This window comes from Lepisosteus oculatus, chromosome 9 (genome assembly GCF_040954835.1).
Source record: "Lepisosteus oculatus isolate fLepOcu1 chromosome 9, fLepOcu1.hap2, whole genome shotgun sequence".
Taxonomy (NCBI): domain Eukaryota; kingdom Metazoa; phylum Chordata; class Actinopteri; order Semionotiformes; family Lepisosteidae; genus Lepisosteus; species Lepisosteus oculatus.
The window spans coordinates 33,613,381-33,639,990 of NC_090704.1; the positions used below are offsets into that span (position 1 = coordinate 33,613,381).

The window sequence follows — 26,610 nt, forward strand, 5'->3', positions numbered from 1 at the left end:
ATTTTCAATGTAGTTCCATGTAGCATGGACTTCTTGTTTATATATTCCAGCTAACACTAATCTATAGCTTCAGGAATGGTAGACAATACTGGCCTTTTTGGAGAAGTTTCAATGACAGAACGATGTCAATGGCAATTGACAGAATTGTGACTGAAACACGCCTACTAGAGTTCGAACTGCAATGCCTGTCTGAACACGGTGCAGAAATACATCCCCTGTTTCTGGCAAGAGCTGTTGAATTCAGATTTTTTTTAAAGTGCAGCTATAGCACAAATAATTGGAATAATCATTTTCCCCAGAAATATTTTTAATTAAAACCTTCTAAACAGCGTTTTAATGAAATAATTGGAAAAACACGCTTGAATTACCAAGAACATCTGCTCTCCACTTGAAGTGCTAAATTACCTAGAATTGGTATCCTTTAACTCCTTCGGAGACAGTCTAAGGCAAAAAAGAGAATAAATGATTCATGACAGATGCACTGGCGTTTGAAACTATCTGGAACTGAGTTTACAAGCTACTCAGACTCACAACTAGATGAGAGGCTCGGTCAAAATTCACTTATCAGTGTATTCCAAAACAAACTACCCTCTAATTGAAAGTAATATGATCCTTCATCTTCAAACACTGTAACACATCATGAAATACAGTGAAATCATGGTTGAAGTGTGGTAAGAGCAGATAAGTGCTGTAAGTGTGGTACGAGGACAAGAACGTGGCCAAACACATTCAATATTGTCTTAATAATGGTAAAAAAAACAAATTCCCTGAAGTGTTCATTGGTAACCGTTCATGAGGACATTCAGTGTCTTCATGTGTGAAGTCCGGTAGTCTGTAATCATAAAGAAGCCATGTTCTTAGAAATTAAGTAACAAATAATTTAACCAAAACACTGTCATCATGCGTATAGAATAAGAATAAAAAGACAGAAGTCCCTTTCTTGTGTGCAGAGTGCCTTTACAGGTATTGCATAGCACATTACAAAAATACTTTGTGTGTGTGGCACATCATCTTAATGAAGAGAATACACAGAGCACTGCCTGGTTTAGCTGGGTCTCATGCATTGTTCAGGCAGAGTGAAACGTGTACTTACAGGTATGGAGTTGGCAAACCTCCTTTGCCAAAAAACTGTCAGCTCTGACCAGTCACTGTGTGACATCAGAGACTGAAAGTAAACCAATAGAATTAAAAACAAAGGCTTGGCCTGGCCCTGCCCGGTCTCAATTACAGCCCTCCTGTTACACTTGAGATCACGACTGTCACACTTGACGTGTATCTGAGACTTTATTCACTCACCTGCTCCTGTGCCTGTTAAGACATTGAAACATTGGCCTGAATAAAATATTATTGGTTGTGAAATTTTAAAGACCAACCCTAATTGATGCTCTGGACATCTTAGCCAACAGCCCAAAGCATTTATACAGTACATTTTTGTTTTTCTATGATGTCCTAATTCCACACTTTTACAACTACTAATAACATTTACATAATGGGGCACAAAAGCCTGAAGGCTAATTTAATATATTTACAGGACAATATAAGATAATGATATATCTACATTGTTTCTTTTATGTGTTTTTCTGATATCTTTACAGTATGTCTGTAACAAGGTATGACTAATTAATTTTTGTAAAAGATACACAAAACTGCATTTACACATAACTGCACTTAATTAACTGTACCCTTCTTTAATAGGGGCAGCATAGTGTTGTGGGTGAGGCATGTAGTGTATGAATGGAGGCCTTTCTGTTTTTGCTGAGGGTGGGCTCTGCAGTGGCCTGGAGTCATGTGCACTCTGTTCTCTTAACTCTGTGGAAATCGGGATAAGCTCTTACCCAGACAGACATTGTGGCTCAAATGCTGAAATTAACTGTCTAGATTTATGTAGTAGTTACAAAATTTACCAAAAATAAGGGAGACTCACTAGAGAAAATGATTTAGGTGGGTTCTTGATATCCTTGGAACAGCACTTGTGGCTTGGAATAAAATGTTCTCATAAGATTTAAGTAAAGGAAATCCAGTTCTGGATAATATACCATGAAATGTGAAAGCCAATAAAGGGTTAAGCAAAACAGACTTGACTTAAAATGATTTCTAAAAAAACATCTGGTAGGATTATTTTGAAAGCACAGCTGAAATGAACATCTTTGACAGCAATTTTGAATCTCTGATTAATGATTTTCATGAAGGTCTTTTAAAAAATGTTGCTTTCTTTTATTATAATGTATTGTTGGTGCTCTGGTAGACCTTAAGTGCAGATTTTATTTTGTTTGCAGTGCAAGAATAACAGAACCTAACATTCCCAAATGGAGTTTTGGTTCCAAAATTCAGAACTGGGGTAAGATTCCTGCATATCAAGTGCTTGGGCACATCATTGAATTAAACTGTGTTTTGTGTAATTTGGAGGAAGGTTCCAATGGGTCAGGCAGGCAATCATTGTTTTTTTACTTTGGTCAGCAGAAATAAATGAACTGTCCACACATGAGCCTGGTGGATCATCAGGCTGAAGCTTATCCTGGTTTCTGTAGCATTAAGCAGGATCAAAGTAATTAACTCCCTTCTGGATGGGGTGCCAGTACATCACAGGGTTATTCCCAGCAATGGTGGTACCAATTTGTACTGCTGGGTGGATTGAAGCAATTGATAAGCTATCTTAATCAAGGGTAGTCCAGAAACTGTTTTTTTATTCTCCTGTAACTGATAAAAACCTACAATCAGTTATCATTGTCAATAGCGATACAGAGCACAAAATCAGTATTTACAAAGGACACATACTGTACACAAAAGCAAATATATCAACCTCATCTGGTCTCCAGTAGCCCAAACCAAAAGAAAGATAATAATGAACATCACCACTCTCACTCTCAAGAGATGAAACTCTGTGTAGTTCTTTGATTGAGCTAGGCATCCTCTTCAGACCTAGCTGTACTGATCCACAGAAAACACAGGGTAGGGCCTGTGCCTGAGCCTTCCTCTGTTGCTTTTTGTAGAGCCCCTCTCTAGTCTCCAAGTCCTCTCCTGAATCCAGTCATTCAATTTGTATCCCACAGTCCTTAACTGAGGCCTGTGCTGTGTCATTAATGTCACTCATTGGATAGGACTAACATTTCCCAGGCAGTTGTACCTGTCTATGTTAAACTAGAGCTAGGTGGGTATAATGTGGTATCCCTTGATTAATGCCTGAACAGCAAGCTTTCTGATTTGCCAGGCAACTGAGAGCTTATAGCACTGTCACTGAGAGCTGCTACTGTAGTTCTCCTATCCAGAGGCTGTTGGACTTGTAGTGTGACAAATGGCCAGCAACTTTCAGCGGGACTCATTTTGGACAAAAGAGAGCACAGACGTCATGTCATGTATGCGGGAAGGTTGTTACCGAGAAGCCTATTTGATTAAAAACTTGGCATTTCTAAGTGTGTTGATATGAAACTGAAAATTACTGGTGAATTCAGTTACACAAATCTAGAACAAACTGTAAAATAAAATGAATTAATCTCCTTTTACTTGTATTGAAAAACACTGATAAAATGGATGATGTGCCACATGATACTTTAAAGAGAACAATAAAGAAAAAAAGATCAATGAAGAAATCTATTGTATTGTGTATTGCAAATAACAGTAAATAAAACTCATGGATATTGCTGTGGACTGCTGGTCCAGAACGGCTTACTGTAGTTTGACATAAGAGCTTTCATGAGGCTCAACATGCTAAGAACAGCAGTTTAATCCTTGATACTGTAGGTAAAAGCCACTCACGTCAGAGATGACTATAAATTCCATCTTTCTAAAAACATTTTAGCCAGATGCTTTTTAAAATGTTTTAGCTCACAGAGAATGCCATGATCTGTGTGCTCTTTATTATTATATCTATTTGACTGGCAACATTATTCAAAACAAAATGTATTTCTTTACAGACAAATGAAGTAATATTCCTCAAGAGTACAAGTGCTACAGTATGTCCCTAATTTGAAATCAATCCAGAACTTCAAATTTCCTGTCCTGAGCTCTAGCAACTCCTCCACAGTGTTGCACAATCCACTGGTTCAGAATGTCCTACTACAAATGGTTACAAATAATGTAATTTATTTTAACAGCAACTTACCAGTCAGAGAACACAAACCTTATCACTGTTTATTTTTCAGGGGTGCTGGGGACCAGCATTCAGCAGCTCAAACACCCCTGAAGGTAAAGTCAGAGAGCACCACAGTAGATTTGAGATGTATGCAGCAACTAGGGCCTTAAATACTTGTGTCAAAGACAAAACAAAAATTAAAATAACAAATTGAGTTTGCAGTTCTGATGATGTTTTAAGCTCTTCTTAACCAAGCACTTGTTGGGATGAATGGTGCTGGATGTTTTGTGATCCATCTGACCTGGACACCCTCAGAGAGTTATTGCACTTCATCCACAGTCACATCATGGAGCAAACAACTGCTGCAACTAACAAAAAACTAACTTTTTGACATCCAAAAAAGGCAAAGAGCGCTTACTTTTCCTAAATGCCTTTTAGGTTTCCTCCTCATTAAGCATGATTTAACAATAAATGCACTTCTTAAAACAAGTGACTTAACACGTTAACACCAATTCCTTATTTTTTGCTCGGTAATCCCTGTCTTGGCATGACCCACTGCAATTTACCCAGCCAAATGTGAACTGAGGACACAAATGTTTTTTTTAATGGCACCAGGCTTCTGAGTTGTGACAAAATTTAAATCCTGCATGTAAGCCTATTTACAGCTATCTACATTATTTGACATTTTTGTAGCCTGTCTTCTCAACCACACAATGTTACTAAATACAGTTGAAATATAATGAAGGTTCATTGTAGTTAAACTAGCAATGGAAAAATCCAGAACTACAAAGCATTTGCATACAGTCACTCTTTCAGTCACACACACATCAAAGTCAATAATCAAGATTAAAAATTTGATTTTAGCAAGTTTATTTTCCATGGTTATAGAGGTAAATGTTGTCTCATTTAAAACTCACATTAAGTGCAGTTCAGCAAGACCAATATGTTAATATACAAAAATGACCTCTAAAAGCCTAGATTTAGAAGGGCAAGTCACATGCTCTTATGTACTGCCCATATAGACACTACTGCCACTGGGTGCAAAGCATTAAGCTGATTATTCCTTTTCTCTTTGTTTGTGAAAATGTGAATATAGCTGAGGCAGTAAAATGAGAAAAGTCAATTCAACGGATTGTTCTTTTTAACTGCAGCAAAGAAATCAGTCTTTAAAAGTGTTAATGGTTTTACCTACTTTGAAGGTGCTCTTGAATTTAGAATCTGAAAAAAAGTTGCAGAGCAATTTAATGGTGCTGTACCAATAGCTAGTCAATCTCATATGACTTCTTATGGTTTTTAAAAACTGTTTGGGGCTGTTTTCCTTACTCTCTGATGAAGCCAAATGATAGTTTCAATTAAAGTCATTTGAAAAGCTATGAAACTGGTGTTTTGCTTAGTGTATTACCAGTTGAGAATTTACTCATTAAAGCCCAGTTAATAAAGGGCTGATCAGCAGTCCACAGCAATGTAACAGAACAGTTCCATAACTGCCTCAGGGGAGCACATCTGTGTTCTTTATCTACTAGACTTCTTTACTTTGTGTACTAAGAAGGTTAGGAAGTTTAGCTCATGTGGAAGAACAGTTTTAAATATAAAATATAAAAAGAAAGAACAGTTTTAAATATAACTGTGGTACATCATGGTGAACTCTGAGTAAAGTGTTATAGAGCACTGTAAAACGAATAGTTATCCGTAACTCAGTCTGTGGAGAACCGTGTTCAGGCAAAGAAAGAGCATAATAAAACCAAAGGACAATAAAATAACTAGAATAATAGTAAGCTTTCAGGGAGTCTGAGGCTTTGAAAAGAAAGTATTGAAAAGAGCTCTGGTGTTGGACTGCCAAATGAAAATGCCAACACAGCTCCCCAGCTATTTCCCACCCCATCCAGTGGTGACTGTTGACTAGTGACATCTGCTGAAAGCTGACAAGAGTTTTGTCACACTGGCTGGGAAATGGAAGGCAGGAGCCCGCTGTAAAGCACGTTTATGAGAAGCTGGGTTTATTGCTCCACAGTAGGCACTGGGTAAGTAAAAAATAAGCAGGCACCGTAAAAATAAATTTAGCAATTCATTGACCGTACAAGTCATTTTAATGTAAGAGGTGGTCCGTCACAATCTGACAGATGGATACAGTTCAGGACATAGTACTTCTAAAAGTCACCTGTGCTATTACAGTCAAAAGGGAGTTACCTCTGTTTGTTACTAAGCCACTTTCCCAACACCTCTCCTGCTGATTGGTTCAACTATAGTAAGCAGGCACACGCCCTGAGTAATCATTAACCCATGCTGAGAAGCCATCAAGCTGAGGTTATCTAAGCTGGGTTGCAGAGGTTAATTCCTGTTATTAAATAGTCTATTTGCATTGTTCTATGCAAATCTGCCCAATGAACGTTTCATTCTTTGCCCTCATACTGCACAGGTTAGTGATACAGTAGGTGACAAAACATACATACTGTATACAAAGAATTTAAAACCATTTTTGAAAAACAGAAACATGAAACATGTTTCCTATACTGTGATTCATCTGTCCTCAGATGTTTTGCAAATGTATTGGGATTAAAATTGAAATAAACATTGCTCTGGTTTGTTCCATATCTATTATAAAAAGTAGATCTTCATAATTTCACGTTTTCCAAATTTTATTGTGTTCTATATTCCCTTTCCCCGATAGTACTACTTATATTAAAAGGTATTTGAAAAAAGTAAGTTTCAAGATTTATTTTTTAGTTTGCAGAAAACATTAATGTTATAATGTTCCAACTTTGCAATGAGTTTTGAGTGAGTCACAATATAACTGACAAAATGTGCACCGACCTTTGTTAAAGGAGCAATGATTCATTGTGTTCATCATACTGATGAAAGCAGGATTGCAGGGCTGCTCTACTGCCTTTCAATCTGCTGTTTCCTAATACTTTTGGATGACAGTGATAGCAAATAGGAATGCCAGCAAACACAATGCAAACAAAATTCGATCTTTTCAGCTTCTGAGCATGACACTTGAGGCAACCAGAGATCTACGAATAAAATCAAACAGCTTGTTGTCGCTGCCTTAATATATTCTCAGCAAAACATTTTGTTACAGCAAATTTGACATTGTCAGGAAATTCCCAAGTAGGAAAAAAATAGGCCAAGTAAAGTGTTTCACATTGCTATGCAAATATTGTTCTTAATTTGTACTAGCACAAAAATAATATTTATAATTTATAAATCAGTTTAGTTTTGCAGCTCCTTAACACAGATGGAAGCATCCGTCTGAGTAGCACAGGCAACGAACCTAAAAAAGACAGGAATAGGAGTTGATGTTCATTGTAATATTGATGAGCTTAACGAAATGGAATGTCTCAGTTGCTTTGTGAAGCAGATGCACTCTATGCTTTGTTAAAAGAGTTCCAATTACTGAATGACTAGACAGGTAAGTAAATTCAGAGTCCCAAGAAAGATCAGGTAAGCTTGATAGTCCATTTGACAGTGAATTCTGGACTGGGTGCCTTACAAACACTGTTGCTTTAATGTAGGATATTTACTGAAAATGATGCCTCAGGGTCAGTTCACCTGCAAAGGGAACCACAGCTGGAACACATCACAACAACACCAGTTCCTTTTGGTGTTTTTTTATTCACCCTCCACTACCCATAAACCTTTGACGCTGTCTGAACTGACACATTAGGCAGATCTTCTGTTTCCAACAGATGTGTAAAGTGTAAATGGAAAGTGTAGTCTTATGAAGGCACCTAAATCTGCCTTCTTCCCAACATCACAGAACAGTGAGAAAAGGTCTGGTTTGCCTATACTTTCCAAGCCTCAGGATTTATGGAATATGTCACGTGTTAGGACACTCCCACTATTTTGAATAGGATGTGTCACTCCTATGAAACATATAGTATTGTGGCATTCCCTACAACTTTGGGTCAGCAGTTAGAACGAGAAATAATTCAATTTTTTTCACATCCTTTCTGCACCTGTGACATTAATATTCACAGTGCATACGTGGAATTGTTAAGCATGTGGCGCATTGTGCTTCTGGAAAAAGCAAGTGTGTCTATGAGTCATTTGTATTTATTTATTTTTTGGAGAATCTGTTGGCTTCTGTTGCTCCCATCTGGCTGCAGGTCAAACCAACAGAGGAATCATCATGCAATCTTAGGAAGTTAACTGTTTCAATCTAATTTTAAACCCTCATTCACAGGCATTGAGCAAGTTATGAACGTCTCAAGCGTTTGACTTATCCAAACAGTATAGGCATACTGTAAATACTTGCCGATTTGGGCTTAAGACTTGGTGATTTGTTTGGTTTTTGCTTTAAAAGAATTGGGAAATGGAGCACTGCAGAACTTAGGAATTGGCCACACACTTGGCCTCTGATAACTTATTAACCAAATAATTGTGCTTTGGGGATCAATAATTAATCCATGGACCAACAAGCCTGAGCGATTTCTCAGTTAAACAATAGCTTAAAAAAAATAGCCACAACCCAATAAATATGATCAATTAAAATAAAAATACAGGCTAAACTGACATTTTGAGAAAAAAAATGCTGTATAACAATGGAGACTGGAAAAAACCCCACTCTCAAAACTGTTTCTGTTTCACAAACTGAATCACAATAGTGGAAAGTCTTTGTACACTTTACACTGGAAGCAAAGAGGACATTGTTTTTCAAAAGTACACAGAGAAATGTAGTATATTTCATTTTAGTTTGCTGTTTGCTCAGCTGTAAAGTCAATGGGGTCATTAACTCTACTAAAACTAAAATTATTCTGTTTATAGGACCTAAACCTACAGTAAACAGTAATCTGAAAGAGAACCTGAATTAAAAATAACCAAAACTAATAAATTACATACTCAGGGTAAAAAAAAAAACTCTTGATCTGCCTCCTGGTGTGACTGTCTACATAAGCCTTTTTATATATTTATATATGTTGCTAGGCAATGGAGCTTTCAAATACTGTGTAAGGCCTACCCCTTTTAAATTCCATTACATTTCTATCAGTATCTGAATAAGCAACAGCAGCATATAAATTTCAAATTATGATAATAAAGCTTGGACAAAACAAGAGCTGGGAGGCTGGGAGCAACCAATAGCAGGGAACACTGATAAAAATCCTGTATGTGATTAATGCTGGGCAGATGTCAGTTTCTTCAGAACACTATTATAGGTGAGACTTTATTAATAGAAAACTCCATAAACCTTGATTAATATTAATGGCAAGGACAGGTAGAGGCAACAGAATCAGATGTCTAATCCTTAATGACATACGTAGACTTGATCAGAATTTGCAGTACAATTCTCCATTTTATCGCTTACCATAAAATGATTCTTTCTGTTGATGACATTCTGAAGTATATTGGATTACACATAAGAAAAATATAAATCCAATTTTTCAGAAAAATCATTTGCTGGGGGGCAAAATGACTTCTATGTTTTCCAAATTTTTGAGACAAGGAGGCATTAACAAAAAATAAAATTAGTATTTTTTTAATGAGAATTTCTGGGGAGCTCTGTGATTATGGTTGTGAATCATGTCAATTGTCATTGACAGCAAAGCATATGCTATAGAACTAAGCATATGCAATGGTCCTGTACAATTTACAATGTATACAGGACTGGTAATTTGTAACAGTATAGAGAGAACTGTCAATAATATTCTACAGTTCTTTTTGATATAACTAAACAGCACAGTGCTTTGTTGTGAATAAAGCAATTTATCATATTCCACAGGAATAAAGATATTACACAAAGTTTAGAACTGTTCAAAACAAATCCTATTGAACACTAGGGCTGTTTAGAGCCCCATAATTACAGCTGACCTGCAACTTACCCTCTGCAAAAAAGAAAGATAACAGAACTCTAATGTTAAAAGAATTATTTTTCCTCAGCCCAAGAGCAACTACCAATAAACACACAACACATAAATCAGTCCAAAATAAAGCACACGCTTTTGTTTTGTTTTTGCAGATGTGCAATTTCAGTCAGGCCATTAAAACTGCATCATCAGAGACTATGGACCACTGACCTGCTAATAATAACATTAATGGGAAAAGTGCAGCTAAACACAGAAGAAAACATTGCACAATTTCTGCAGAAGCCCTGCTGTTTTGCACAATACAGCTTAATTATTATGTGTGGATAGCCGCTGAAGAAGTGTTATTACTTGAAAACGCACAACGAGGAGTGGAATCCCACCTGGGAGACATTAAAGAACAGAGAGCAGAGCTCAGCCCTTCCTCTGGGAGCTACAACACTTTCATACTCTGTTTCACTCTGAATATTCCTATTGTCTCACAGAAAGGGTTGTGTTGGGCACACGTTTCCAACAAAAGCGCCAGCAGAGATTTTACCATAAGCAAAGGCAGGAATCAACTTGTGGAAAATCACAAAAAATTTAAAACACCACCAAATATTAAATAATAAACCCCACTTACTAAATAATTTATTTTGTTTTCTTATGGTCTATACTGATAGATCTCTTTACTACCTGCATTTCTACAACTACCCAGTGGCTACTGAAGGTGGACAAGACTCCAAATACTTACTCCATTGGGGGAATCGCAAGAACAAAATTGTACAGTTATTAGGGTCAAAAATACTGTATATCTCAGATCTGCCTCCACTAGTAAGACAATTTAGCCAAACCAGTCTGCCAAGGAAGGCCACTGACTTATTGCACTCCTCTACAAAACAAAGGTTTCAATTTATAAAGCAGAAACCAACCATACAACAAACAAAAGCACATTAATTTTGTGTTGTTGTGAAAGGACATTATTTTTGTACCATGAAATTAAAATGATAAATAGGAGGATTTGCATAAAGTATAAAAGATGTTTGTGTTTTTTTTGTTTAAGGACAAAATACGGTTAACCCACTGATAGGTCATAACAGAGCTGTGCTTGCAATTACATTAACCAAGAACAGGAGTTTTAGCTAGAGCATACTACTGTACATGTTTGTCCTCTCAACAATGCTGGGAGTCACTCTGTAAAGTTTTTTTTTGTGTCATATAGTTATGAAAAGTAGTACATAGGAAGTACAATGATATATACTGTATAATGGTATAAAATATGATAGAATCTTCTAGTTAATATTCCCACGGCAAAAACAACACACAAAAAAGAACCATGTTCTTATGTGCATGTGGCTGCAAGAAAAAATAAATAAGACCCCCATCGTACAGCAGTTTTATCCATTCCAGAGTTTGCCAGCTGCTAGTGTTGCAGAACGCAGTGGCACTAAGCCTGCTCTGGAAGGTGATATCAAACCCTTGAAGCCGAGACAGTATGGAATCATTCTAAGGCAAAAGGCCCTTTGTTTTGGCATAGCGGAGTTTTCTGCTGTCTCGTTAGTGGTGCTGTGTCTGCATGGTCCCCACAAGCAGCCGTGTTCCAACGCTGGCAGGGGCAGAGCAGAGCTGCACACAGACTCTCATACAGTGTGTAAGCAAAAATCAAGTGCCAGACATTTCAATCCTTTTACATTGCTGGGAATAAAAATTGCACAAATAGCCAAGGGTAGTTAGAACAGCAAAAAATCTCAGGCACTGGTTTTCTACTTCAGCAGGACAACCTGCAGCTGCTGAGAAATTAAACCAGTCAAAGCATTATGCAAAAGAGTACACCCTTGGCTTCCTGTTGCTATATTACTGTCCAACTAGACAGAAACACTCAGTAGTCATGCTGACAAGTGCTGTATTTGCAATTAATACCCTCTGCTGTATATCTGTTCAAACATTTATATTTTAAGTTTTCATTTTGATGAGCAACAAACTTGTCGATAGCACATGTGAAAACAGGGCCAACAAAAGGATCTGATTATCTTAGCCTGTTAATACTGGACCGAGAGCACAGAGTAAGGATGAGTAGTACCGTACTAAATAATGCCTTTAAATATGTTTTAAATATAAAGAAATAAAAAGGTCTGTTGTTCAATGCATACCACTGCTTATCTTTATCCACACAAACTAAAACAATTCTCCAGAAATCAGATGGTGTTTTTTGTGCTGCTTGTGATAATATTAGCAGCATGGTCAGGGACTGCCCATATAAATATCGGTGCTCAAATGGGCTCTCTGACACCAAAGCTAGGCTCTTAATGAGAGCTGATGGCACTACTACATTTTAATTAGCTGTTCCTGAGGTTTAACTACATGCTGTGCCTTCAAAGGCAATATTACCATGTTAAAGCAAATATTAGCTCAAGGTGTACCCACAGAGGAGTATTCCCTTTACCGATCTATCAGTAAACATGAGGCATGTCTTCTAAATTAAATGATAAAATAGAATCAATGATCCCTATTAAAAGCCACAACTACATCAACTGTTTTGTTCATACTGATGTACCCAAGGTAATTGATCATCCATTGAACAGTCAAGTTCTATGATACCTGTTTAGTGAGCAGTACAAAAGGGCAAGTGATTAGCTTGATTCTAGAACAAGGAAAACAAAGCATAACTTGTACTCAGAGCAGACATTCACGTGGCCCTGTAATGTAGTAATGAACATTTAGAGTTCTGTTTTTCCAAAGCATGTTCAGGCATGTCCACAATCATTTCCCCACAGCTACATCTCCCTGGTTCTGGGAGACATTTGCTATGTCATTCCACCTTTGAAACCCACGGATGCAGAGGAAAACAAGAATTACTGTACCTATAGGTTTTAGCCGCAGTGAAACAATGGAGCTCCTAACCAAATAATAAAAAAGAAACATGAGTCGTGTCTATTATGTCATAGACCATTGCAACAACATACTGTAGCAAGGGGTAACTTCTGTATTATGTACATAACCCTGAAGTGAGAAACTCAGAAGGACATGAGGGGAGGGGGACCATTCATTCTTATTATTTACCTCCAACCAAGCCTTGAAACAGCCCGGACTGGTTTATCAGTTCACGCAACACATGACCAAGGTCTGACTGTACAAGGTCAGACTTAGAGGACACTGCTAGTGCCTCTTTGTGGATGGAAAATATTTTTTTTTCCACAGCAATCTAAAGGTTACTGCTATCTAATCTGGGAGAAAATGGGGCCGTCCTTCTCAGGTTAGGCTGCAGTAACAAATTGCAGCCTTTGGTTCCTGTCCCACCTGCTCGGGTCACATGGATCCCCTCCATCTGTTCCTGTTCACAGCCTGAAGGCCACAAAGAAAAAAAGAGAAGGATCACTAATTAGTCTTGCCAAGCGAGACGCTAACTCCACTGGCAATGATTAATTTATTAACCTGTAAGGAAAATGTAGCTGTGGTCCGCACAGAGGTGATTACAAACTGCACAAAGCATGGTCGTGTAACACCCATTCTCTGACACATTTATCTCAGTGTCCTAGCGTTGACGAAGTCTTAACCTTTTGGTAGACATGAAAATGAGCTCAGCAAAGCTGAAACAAATTGACAGTTGGCTTCTGAGTGCTCTACTTTGCCCTTATCACTTTTGTTAGTTATTTCATGGGAACCCACCCAAGAAAATAAATTTAGGCAAGCATGGCCTAAAATAATTATTGTATATAATTTTCATAATTTAAAATTAAAAAAACACAAATAGTATACACATAAAAGTACGTTTGACATGAATTAGTGAGTCTAAAATATTTTTAAATAATATTTTTTCATCAAAATATAATTCTAAAATATGTGTTTTTTCTACAGTGTATGTGTGTAGACAGATTTGATACATGTTAGAAAAAGTTGTTTTGCATTAAAAAAAGCAAGGACCAAAGAAATGATGATCAGTTCATACTGTATATTTATTATGACACTTATTATACTTAAGATCACTTGGTTAAAAGCAAATAAAAACACACAGAAGGAAGGTTCTGAGGCCCAGAACACAGCAGGTTTGCAGAGTAATGAAATAAAGCAGGTGTGACACCTACTGGCACTGAACCTGATTGTAGTGTCACTATCCCCCTCTTTACAAGTGCAGTACAACTGGCCCTTTCATCTTAAAAAGCCAGAGAGTAATATTCACAACTCATGGACCCAGTCAGAAGTGTACTGTAGTTCATCAGAGATTGAGTCCCTCTTGTGCAGTATCAAATATAAATAGAAATTAAAGAACATGAATGTAAGAAACATCCTGACAAGAGTCCTGGTGGATATTTATTTCAGCTTTATCACAACTTGTTTTGAAATGTCACACATTCCCTTTAATTTCAACAAGGCTTCACCAATAAATGAGTTTTCCCCTCTCAAAATCAAGATAGCCTTAGTCTTTATCTGAGCATGGGTTCACTTTGTACTGCTCTCTGCATCAAACTTGACACTGATGTGGCTGTCTCTATTCCATCTAATTGCATCTCTGACATAAAAACTTGGATGGCTCAAAATGTCCTTCATCTCAACTGTGACAAGACTGAAGTCATGCTTATTGGCACCCCCCATCAACTTTGTAAAGTCAATCCTGTAACCCTATCTGTAAATAGTTCTATACTTGAGTTTCAGTCTCAATTGAAAAACCTTGGGGTGATATTCAATTCTGGCTTAACATTTTAGCAACATCTTTTTTTCATCTCAGAAATATCGCTAGACTACACCCCATGTTATCACGAACTGTGGCTGAAAAGCTGATCATCACATTTGTGTTTCCTGAATTGGCTACTGTAATGCTCTACTCGCTGGGGTATCTAAATCTACATTGAACAAACTGCAGTATGTCCAAAATTAGGCAACCAGAATCCTGACCAGGTCTAGAGCAAGTGTTCAAATTACACCTATCCTGGAGCCCTTGCACTGGCTTCCTGTCAAATCCGTGTGAACTTTAAAATTGTCATGCTCACCTATAAAGTTCTGCATGGCTTGGCACCTCAGTACCTGTTTGAACTATTATCGTCCTATTCCCCAACTCGCAACCTTCACTCTTCTAAGTCTGGTCTCATGTTCAATGGGTGACAGGGCCTTCTCCTGTTATGCCCCCAAGCTCTGGAACTCTCTCCCCAAGGATATCAGAGAATCACCTTCTCTAAACTCCTTCAAATCCAGACTCAAAACCTTCTTCTTTAGAAGAGCGTTTACTTACAATTCTTCCCCTCTGCTCCTACTATACTTAGTACCACCATCCACGGTCTCCAATGTGTATTGTAATTGTGTTTTATGTTGTGTATTCTTTTTATTTATTGTTGTTGTCATTCTGTAAAGCATTTTGAGAAGCCACCTTTAAAGGTGCTATATAAAATAAAGTTTTGTATTATTATTATTATTATTATTATAAGATGGCTGGTTGATCAGCATTTTCTTCTTATAGCTCAAATTGCCTGTTCAATATTGGGTACTGCTGCATCAGAAGGCTTGAAAGTTAGCAAGTTGCATCATATTCCAACTGCATCAACACCTCCCTAGATCTAACAATACTTTTTACATCCACAGTGAGTCATCATCACCTGTTGACAGAATGCATGCAGCACCACTGACTGCTCTAACACACTGTGCCTTGTTTAGGATGTGTACTGTTATATGGACTGGTCGTAGGCAATACACCATACTGAACATCTGTTAAGACTGTTGGGTCACCCTGTCAAAATAGCACCTTTCCTACTGGATTTTGGATGCGATTCCCAGTATCCAGAAGAATGTGTGTTATCACCTACCACATGCACACAGGGTGTGGTGGAACACTCCTCTAGAGCAGCTCAGAGGAACTTATATAAATGTCAACAAAGATACTGATTGTGTAAAGCAATGACATACAGTATAAGAAATCTGATAAATTGCAAATTTTGGTCTAGCATGAAATAGTAGTCAAACATCCTTGTTCAGCATCTATACTAGAACACTTCATGTGATTTTCCTGCCTTCTCCAGCTGCTGCCTCCATGTGGCTTGTTCCTCAAGCTTCTCTGTGGTCACCTCTGTGCAGATGAGTCACGGGCAACATCGGATGGCAATAAAATTTGAAAAGAAAAAGATGGATATCAATAAATTTTGTCCATAAAAGAGGAAAAGACAGAGCCATGCCTGTTTCAGTTCAGTGTCTCCTATTGGCCTACTGTATGTGTGGCACTGGTATAAAGACTATGTTCTTACTGCTTTTGTGTAGCAATATCCAATTGGTTGTTAGCTCAAGGCTAGCTCAACCTAACATTCTACAGTGTTTCTATACCTGGTGACACCTAGATTCCATTTTGCTTTTTCTCCTGGTTTCAACACTATGGTGAAATTCCTCATCCTTTGCTGCTGGACATTGGGGTAGCTTTTTAATTGCATGGTACAAAGGTGTAAAAAAATAAGGTCTATGAGTTTAAATAAAATAAATCAATATTTTCAACTACACAAAAATTCAGTGAGGTGCCGATTTGGGGGTTAGGCATCAATCTTTGTTCTAATTTATCTGCCAGTAATCAAAATTCAGGACTGACGTTGGGCCTTCTGAACTGGAGAGAGATAATGACTCACACCTTCTGTGCCCTCTTTTTCTTAGGTAGTAATCATATTGTTACATGCATGATAACATCCTTTCTTGCACTGCTCTCAGATTGCAGAGGACCTAAGTCAGGGGAGTGATTCTACCTTTCTGGGTCAAAATCATTAGATTAGTAGATTGTACAATGCAATACTTTTTAATTTTCTGCTCTGAAAGGCAAGCGAATGAGCTATAAGCTGTTAAAATGATTAGTGGATTTAGTTGTCAAGGTGAATTATTTACTTACCTTGCCAGTATAGTACAAGTATGTTTTTTTTTAAATAAAATTGTGTTTCGTGCAATTGCCTTAAGGCCAAAGCTTTTCCTTTAGGAAGGAACGAGATATGTACACTGTGTATACAGTACATTAATATTTTAAGTATATGCAAATTATGGAGCAAGGAACTTCAAGACCTCTTGTGATTTGACAGCACATGATAAGGCAATGCTTTTAATTTACCATGTTTTTTAAGGGTTGGAAATAAAAACAATAAGTTATAATGAAAAAAGGTTAGATACCTTTAACACTCTCCAAGGGACTTTGAAAACATTGTGCACTCTACAAAATATTTTCTGCTCAACATGAAGACATTTTGATGCTGACTGTGTAAGGCAATATCACATATACTGTATATATATATCCAATTCATAGTGATTTTTTTTTTCTGCAAGCATGTCACAATAGTCAGACATCCTTTGACAGGCAATACACTACATATGCTGCTGAATTCATTTTTTGTATCAGAAAAATTTGTCCTTCAAAATAATATTGAATGTGAGCAGTCTAATCTTTGAGATGAAGGGTATGACTCACACAAAGCTGAAACTTTCACTGAGAACAAAGAAGGATTACAGATTTGATGGAGGTTTTCATAATAACCTTAAAAGACAGGCTGCAAAATCAAAGCTCTGAGCTATCTCTGCTGATTCTTGGACTGCAGCACATATCTGTAAAGTGATTGCAACACAAATTTCAATCAAAGAGCACATTCCAGGTCTGTCGAGCATGTGGCCACATCATGTTACAACCACTGATTTATTCTTACCAAATCAGGAACTGGCCGGTAAGGTTTCATAATGTATTATCCATCTAAGAAGATGCTATATGTTTACATGCTTAAATAATTAGACAATTTTAAAGATAACACTGAAGTCCCAATTCCTTAGAGAACATTTTTAAGACGAAAAACACAAAGCTTTGTATTTGATTAACTGTTTATCTTAACATCAGAACCTACACATAAGGTGTAAGACTGTTGCCAGTGTGCAAATTATTTGTGGAAGTGCAAATAAATTCTACACCTCTGTTGAAACTGGAAATGCTGAGATTTAAGATTGCATTGGATAGTGTCTAATACAATGCAAAGGAAAAGAAAGCATACAAGTAGGTATATTTTTGTATGATTTGTATGATATGTTGGCATGTAGCATGTGAACTGACAGTCATAACTAGAAGGTGTAAGCAATTGAAAACTGTAAAAAACAGTAATTTTACATCTAAAAGAAAAAGCATATTGAAATGTGTAATGGTCTCTGTTTTCCTTCTATAATATAACCTATGACTTCCACTACATCTGAGCCTATTAGAAGTTGTGACTACCTTACCAACTACTTTCTAAACAAGTTATGCTCCTTAACAAAAGTTCCAGAAAATCAATAAAGTCTGATAATGAGGGCAAAAGCATTTAGTTTCCTTCGCAGCAACTAATTCTCATTTCAGCACTCCTTTGGATCACTTCTCCTTGTAAATGGAATTCAATACTGACTGCAAAACAGCCATAAACCACAGAGCAGCAAGCAGGTCTGCTGCAGTACTCAGCTGCACTTGTCACAAAGACGTTCCATGTGGCGATTTATGCCATGAGCTCCTGTTTTACTTGGAAACATTTGTTAAGTTTCAGCTCAAGCAAGATGCGACAGCAGCTTGAAATCCAAAGATGACCTTTCACTTAACAGCTAAAAAGTGACATGGAAAGCTTCAGAAAAAGATATACATTGACTGTAAGTAAAAGTGATATTTGCATTCAGAAGGAAATTAATTGTCGTCAAGTGCCTACAGCAGCACACCAGTACAGCTAAATGGTTCATACTCAGAAGTTCTAAAACAATGCCATTTAAGATTACACATAACATAGATATAACCCATTCCTTTTCCACATTTATGGAAAACATTTTTTCTATGTCCATTGAGCCAGGATCTAATACTTCCTACGTGCAATATGGTAAAACCTTCAAATAAAGTGTGACCTCATTGGTTATGCAAGATGGCTTCGCTTTCACTTTTATGAGCTAAACCCAGTCCGCCACCTGTTCTGGTCACCCTGTGCTGAATATGTCATGCCCCCTTTGCACACTAAAAACTGCTCTCAGATGCTGTTTAGCACCAGCTGGAAGGTGAACACATGTCTAGCACCTGCTCGTGCTCCAAAACAGATTCTGCCTATCTTCCAGTCTTGTGTCCAGACAGTTGTTTTTCTTGAATCCACTGCATACATTATATCAATGCACTGAAGCAGGTGCTACAATTCCCTACGACACCTTCTCTGAATTATTTCTTTCTCTCCAAAGAAGCAAAACAAAGCTTTAACAAATAGGATGGAGCCAGCTGTGGTCAATTGGGTCTTTTTAAAGGCAGGTAGAGTCTTTCTTATCTGACCCACTCACCAGTCTCATAGTTATGCTGTTAGCACCTTCACCAGAATGACAGTGCTTGGCCCTTTAACTCCTTCAAAACTACAGGACACTGATATATCCATGCCAGCTAGGCCGGCCCCTTTATCTTAACAAAAACCCATCCATGCATTGCATTCCAGTGCAGTCTTTCATTTCAGTCAAACTGACAGGACTGGAAAGGTGGGAGGAGAAAGTTCATAAGACTGCACCGTGCGTGCCACTCAATTCATTTAATGTCTACACACTTCATCCACAAGCAATACACATTTAAAGGATGTAAGCTATGGTGAACAGCTCAGAAAATGCTGCAAGTGCATTAGAAGGTCTTGTGTGACACCAAGGGTGAAAACAGTCAACCTACAGTTTACACAGTTCCTTCAGAGATTTCATGCTCAATTATTGCAAACATTTTTCTTCCTAATATGCCATGCATAGAAAAATCAATAATTGATTCTCCTTCCTGTGGTCCTAAGTACGTGTGTTTCTTGATTAGCTATTTCAGCAACCGAAGTGACCTTATTATTGACACCAGTAACACATAGACCCTGACTACTAGGTGGATCGGTGCTGTAAGCCAGGGTTGGGCAATCTTGGAACTTTCCATTCATTTTCAAATTAAGTAGTAAAAAATACAGCAATTCACTACTTTTATCAATCAATAATGAATTGAATTGATTGTGAAGATGACTTAAAATAAGGATTCTCTGGAATTCACAGAAACACCAACCTTTAACGTCACTGAGCTATGTCGTACAGGACCCCACTGACCTGTAAATATTTACTTGGTTTTGCATGAAAAAACTATCAAAATGGAGTTTTGAAGTTGATGATTAGGCTGGATTGGGGATTCTACAGACAATAGGTTTGACTGTCTGGTCTATACTGAAGGTGTTTTTATCTTATTTTTCACACCTTCTGACACCTATGTTTTTATGACATACAGACTGGAAGTTTGAAACTCATCCATCCATCCATTTTCTAACCATTCTTTCCAATTCAGCATTCAGGGGATCTGGAGCCCATCCCAGCAAGCAACAGGCACAAGGCAGGATACACCCTGGATGGACGGCCAATCCATCATATGACACACACAGACACACACTTACACCAGTGCCAGCTTTCCCAGAAGCTAAATAATCTACCAGTGTGTCTTAAGACTTTGGGAGGAAAACCAAACACCTGAAAGAAATGCAAATGAACACAGGAGAACATAAACAATTCTCCACAAATAGCACCTCAAGAATTGAACCCAAGGTCCCAGAGCTGCAGGGCAGCAATGCTAACCACAGCGACACCACTACTGCCTCTTTGAAACTCAATATGTAAGAAAAACATGTATCTTCAATTCAATACAGGTGGTAACAATCCTACCAATAATGTTCTAATACACTAAACTATGTATTGCATTTTCAGTAATTTACAACAGTATACTTCACGTAGGAATGCAATTAACACTCATTACATTGCAGCAAAATACATTTGTTGCCCACTGAGGATATTTTTTCACCATGATACATAATTAGAAAATGTAATAACTGTGATTACTCTGCAAAACATGCATCTTCATTTTGTTGGAAAGCATTTTGTGAGACTTTCTAAATTTATTGGAGAAAACAAAAAACACAAATATCAAGTGGTAAATTGCAGGACTGAAATGCAAGTTTAAATATCTTCTGGGATTCGTAAACAGTGTCAACCTGAAAACTCCAAGGCTGTGATGTTAAATGAAAAGCTGCTCACGTTTTCCACAATCAGCAAGGTTTTAGTGTTTTTAAGTGGGAAAAGGAAATGGCCACATTTAAGCTTTAAAGGACATGAAAGAAAAACAAGTCACATCAATTTCAGTTTCATCACTTTTCCAACTCAGGTTCACAGAGGCCCATCCTAGCAGTATTGGACTGGGCCAAACACCAGTCCATCACAGGGCACTCACAGACATAAACATGCACAAACACTCACATAAGGGCCAATGTTCCCAGAAGCCAATTAACCTACCAGTATGTCTTTGGATTATGGGAGGAAGCCAAAGCAGCCACAGGAAACCCATGCAAAACCAGGGAGAGCATGGGAACTCCACGCAGATAGCACCCCAGGAATTGAACCTAATAAGCACCAAAAATACCTAACACTATAAATTCTATCTGTACACATTTTAACAGAAATATTAGGAACATAATTGGAATTGGAATTTAATGGCAAGCAATATATGATTAGCTTGAGGGTAAAAACTGACATTCTCCTTTCCTGACAAGAACAATTCCCAGATCTCAGTGCTCTTGAAATCCAAACGAGAAGGTCAGCTATTCAGTTCAATCCCACATACCATTACCCTCGTTCCAATTTCAGGTAAACGCGATCCTGTTAGAAGAACTGACTGCAAAATATTAGAATATTATGACCTTATGAAACATGTTACATCCTGTTCAGGTGGTTCTTATTATTTGCAGAGACTCACAATACTATTCAGTGATATCCCTGTATCATGGCTGAGGAGAGTGTGCCATGAACATAAGAAAACTAGAATATATGAGAGATTACAAACAAGAGGAGGCCCTTTGGCCTATCTAACTTGTTTTGGAGTTAGCAGCTAATTGATCCAAAGATCTCACCCAGCTGTTTCTTAAAAGAAACCAGGTTATCGGCTTTCAAATAAAAATATCGTCATGCAATATGATACTCCAAACATACAGAAAAGTATGTTTGTGCTGGTTTTGGGGAATTGAAAGACAAGAGATCCAGTATCATATAACAATCTCTTTAGGTTGGGCCTATGGTGAGTGACTAAACCACACATAAAAAATGAAGCTTGTTTTCATGGTGGCAGAATGAGACGGCATGTGCTGCCTCCCTGACCAGATCAACCTCCAGATCTCCATGCTGTATGAGGGGACATGGGGATCTGGTGAGGTACACAAGCCTACGATCTGAGTGCCATTCATTCCAGCTGCCATGCAGGGTCAGGTCACCACTGTTTTTAGCCAGGCTCGCATTTCCAAAGGCATTCACAGGCTGGCTATTTCGCAAGCCTCTGCCAGCTAGAAATAGGGCAGTGGTCATGAACTTTCAACAGGGGGATCTTGTTCTGCGTGGTTCCCGGGTTTGGCAAAGGTCTGCCCTCACAGGTGCTGGGCAAGCTTTTCCAATGTGTAACGATAGTCACCAAACTTAGGCAGGAAGGAATGTATTTAACCTTCACCGAAATGATCTGCAGGTCTGTGACTGGATGCTCATTTTGGTCCTGCGTGCACAATTTCAAGTAGGGCTGAGAGCAATGTCCTGGCAGTATCGTTCTATTCTGTCATATCAGGTTCCTCTCAAAGCCCTGTCCAGCACAATCACAAAGTCTGGAAATCCTAAAACAACCCATGTTGTCAAATGGGTTGCTCAAATGTTATTTACCAACAATAATCTAAATGTAGCACTTAAACACCGGTATTTTTTTAAAATACAGTGAAAGTAAATGCAAACTACAAAAGATCCTATATTAAATTAGGTTTTAACTATGTACAGTACATGTAAAGTGTTAAGACACAATTACTTTTAACAAGTGGCACAAACTAAGAACACTGACAAATGTAAATAATTTATAAAACCCTGCCTTGATTCTAGTGAAAAAGGCATATGTTTGAGAAATTTGACTTTACATAAGGTTAAACTATTGTACATATTTCATGTATGTGATAAAGCAAACAGCACAGGATGGTAAAACTTAAGAAAATATAGTGGTTAGGGTTAATATTTGTTTATGATATATATGTATATATACGATTTAGTGCACAGCTGCACTTTAATACCATAAGAGTTTACATAAAGGTAACAAATTTCAAGCAGAAGGAACATAAAATAGGCCACAAATGCATGTGGACTTAAATGATAATATAAAAGTCAGGTCTGAATCTCAATGGCTCAGTGGCTTTATTGTACATTGTAATACAACTGTATCTAACGCTGATATTAATATAAAGGAGGTTTGTGGGATGGGCTGTGCTCACAATAACTCTTGTGACGACTCATTATTTCATTTCAGGGCATTTCTGCTGAGGACATGGCATCAGTGCAGCGACATTTACCCCAGGAGCTTTCGGGACAGCTAATCCATTTCAAAGCCTGTTTAATCTCTCACAAACCTTATCTGCAAATGAAAAAAAAAACAGAATAATCAGTGTCTTCATAAAGGCAGCATCCTTTGCAAGAACTGTCTAGTTTAAATTGGATGAGGAAAAATACCTGGAGCCATTTTACAGTAATACAATAAAAACACCCAACAGTTTAGATTATATTTTCAACAAAAGTTTTATGATTATCTTGCCATTCTGCTCTAGCAGAAGTAAAACTCGCAAGCATTTTTGGTGTTTTTTTGGCTTGGTTCCTGCTTTTAGCATTTGAATAAGCCATTCTGCAGGATGAGTCAGCGAAGGAGAGCTCTAGCAGGAGCTGATTTAGTGACAGTTACCAACAGAGCACCAGAGCTCGCAGCTGCCTATGATTCTAATAAAGCAGACTTCAGTGAGGCTGTCACAGCAGCGCATCATTTAAAGCATGACCACATGAGACATAATCTGCAGCAGCTCTTGTATTTCTAAGGTGGAAGAAGTAAAAATGTTTACGTGTGAAGCTGAGTGTTTATGAGAGTGCCCTTTTGTATACCAGCCTCGTTTCCAGCTACACTTGGCAGCCTCATCAGATTAAATTCTTTTAGAACAGGAGTGTGGAGCCTGCCTTCCTCTGGAGCACACACGTTGCTTCATCTAACTCTCTGTACCCCTGGTGGTACATTGTTTGGCACAATCCAAGTAAAAAGAGATGACCCAAAAATAGAAGGCACTAAGGGGATTACCTGAATTCCAGGTTTAAAGCAAGCTCTGTTTTTCTTGTACCTAGGGAACATCACTTCTGCTGCTCTTTCAGAGAGCCTATAAGGCAGCCTGCTCACTCAAGCATATTACCACTGTCTCTTCATTAAATTAGCCCCCTGCCTTTTACACTCAAGAGACTCCTCCAGGTACACAAATGCAGCCAGGAGCAATTGGAGAACGGCAACATTGTTCCTTAGCTAGTCAAATATTTATGCGCTCTCTTACGTAAGAGCCAGAAATACTCTGAGCGTTCACTACTGGATGGAAAGCAGGTGTGCCTGTCAAAGCATTTACAAACAGACGCACACAACATTACCAGGAATGCAACCCAGCAAGTGCCAGCGAGCACAGAAATCTGGCTCTTCGCGTCATGTAATGTAGCACACTAGCTGAGCACTCTGGTCCAACAGGCAAAGGACAGCAGTTAAAAATGCATGGAGTTTCCATCCTGAATTATATCAGGAAATCTGAAAGAGTTTGCACTCTGGACAGATCAAACACAAAGCATCCCATAGGATCACAGATGCATCGTCAATACCCGGAGGAATGCCATTTTTCCATTTTTTCCATTTCAATAAACTATTTTGCTGGAGTAGGCTGCAATGAATAATTTAGGGAAAAAAATCCATTTTAATAAAGACTATGATTAGTTGATTTCAGTTGGGTGTCAGGGGAGGGGGTATTTTTCAATTTAATGTATTAGGTGTTTATTGATTTAGTTAGCCTATTGAAGTAACTGTACTGTGAAAACCGTACCATGAAGCAAAGAAATTTGAGCCACATAGAAAATTGAATCTGGGAGCTTGGTCCCTCGAGCAGTGAACATCTTCATGCAGATGTGGATCATGACCTGCCCATGTCAGCCTTCATGTTTCATTCAAATGTGGACCAAATTTAGATTTTTCACAGAATTTTACTCAGAAAGTGCAGCTCAGTAGTAAATGCTCTATGCAGTGATTCATTAATGTAGTGTTACATATATTTGTACTGGGAACACTAATTCCAAAATTATATCAGTGATCTGGTTTCTGGTGTAATTAGTAAACTAATGAAGTTTACAAATGATAAGAAAATTGTGAATTAGAAAACAATTTAGATGCTGGAAAGAAAATATGGAAAGATTTAGACGGAATTCAAGACTATACAAAGAACCTGCAAATGATACTTAAACAAATGCGAGGTCTGTGATGCAGGTAATGAAAACATAGACAATAGATACAAAATGAGAAACGTGAAGCTTAAGAAGCTACCAAAGATTTTTCGTATGCACAAGACATCTGATCAAACACCGTTCTTTTTGTTTCCAGACAGATGGTTTATGAGATTTCTCATGCTCCCAGAGGGGATTGCATGAAAAGAAAGATGACACCATTTAAAAACTGATCTGTAGGTTCTGTAATTATTACTAAGAAAAATCTTTACAGAAATCTTGAAATCTAAGGGATACAGGGTGCTGCTTACCTTGACGTTTCACACATCTGGATTTTATTAAATATAATCTATTATATTAGTCTTCTGAACCCTTTGTGCAGGGCTTTTTCATTCACACATTCATGTTTTGAGAAAATATCCTGTGTAAGCATTTTTGTTAAATTTGTGAAATTATCATTCTTTTTTTTCAGTAAATACTCTTATGTCCAGCAGGAGAAGACTGAAGTGATTTTTTTAAAAAATATTGCTGTTTATTCTCATCACAGGCTTATAAGGCACCAGCTATTTTTAAAACTCCAAAAAACGTTCTACCTTTCAACTCACAGACACACCCCTACCCCCAGCATTTCACTCGTCACCTGCATTTAATATGTCTTGACGCCTCAGCAGAAAGTCTTTTGGAGGATTAAGTCCAATCACACTATCTCCTGTGTAGTTTGTACTATACACAGCATATGCCCCTGATGCCTGAGCTTCTTCCATGGGAACAACTTGGCCTGTGCTGTCACGGATGTGCCCAGCAGCTGCTGGAGTGGCCTGTAGAGGCTGGAGGCAGGTTTTCCTTAGGAATCTCTCTGGCAGGGGTAGACATGTCAGGTGATACTTCTGTAAGGTCAGACGCCACCCCCATAGAGAAACAGCTGCACTCATCCGAAGAAGCCTGTGACAGGTCTGGTTAACTGGCGGACTTCACAGATTCTGATTGTTCTGACTGTACTCAGTGAAAAAGAAAAAAGATACATATGAAATAACCCCATAGCAGATTTTGGGGGCTACTAGATGATCAGTCCCAGCATGTCTTCCAGCCACGTCTTTAAGAATCCTAGAATTCTACAGTATCTTCCGCAACTTGGATGTGGATTTTTTTGCAGACCTCTATGACTCTTTTGTCCTCATTATGATGTGCTCACAAAAATAATTCTTAATTTGAAATTAACAATACCTCGACAATACAATGAATCAATGCAGTGCCACGAAACAAAAAAGAAAAACACCTGAATTATAACAAGAGAAACAACATAACACAAACATATGTTTAGCACAATATATTAATTCTATATATTAATATATTAATTCTAATATATTGTACAGTATACTGTATGAGCAATTATAACACTCAAATTGGGGTATTATAAAATACAGTATAAGCAATTTATGTTACAGTTGTACTATAGTATATTCCCTTTTGACTTGTGTTGTT

The 26,610-nt window shown here is 37.8% G+C and overlaps 1 long non-coding RNA gene across 4 annotated transcripts; it reads right to left on the reverse strand.

The window, feature by feature from the left end:
* Positions 1-4,937: 4,937 nt before the first annotated feature.
* On the reverse strand, positions 4,938-25,934 carry LOC138241262 (uncharacterized). Of its 4 annotated transcripts, none has more exons than XR_011190464.1 (6): positions 25,769-25,934; positions 23,115-23,254; positions 15,843-15,898; positions 13,144-13,188; positions 12,708-12,742; positions 4,938-7,340 (listed from the first exon to the last, which is right to left on the reverse strand). It is a non-coding gene; the product is annotated as an uncharacterized lncRNA (long non-coding RNA). The 4 variants fall into 4 exon arrangements; XR_011190462.1 differs by having other exon boundaries at positions 25,440-25,934; XR_011190465.1 differs by lacking the exon at positions 12,708-12,742 and having other exon boundaries at positions 25,440-25,934.
* Positions 25,935-26,610: the final 676 nt, after the last annotated feature.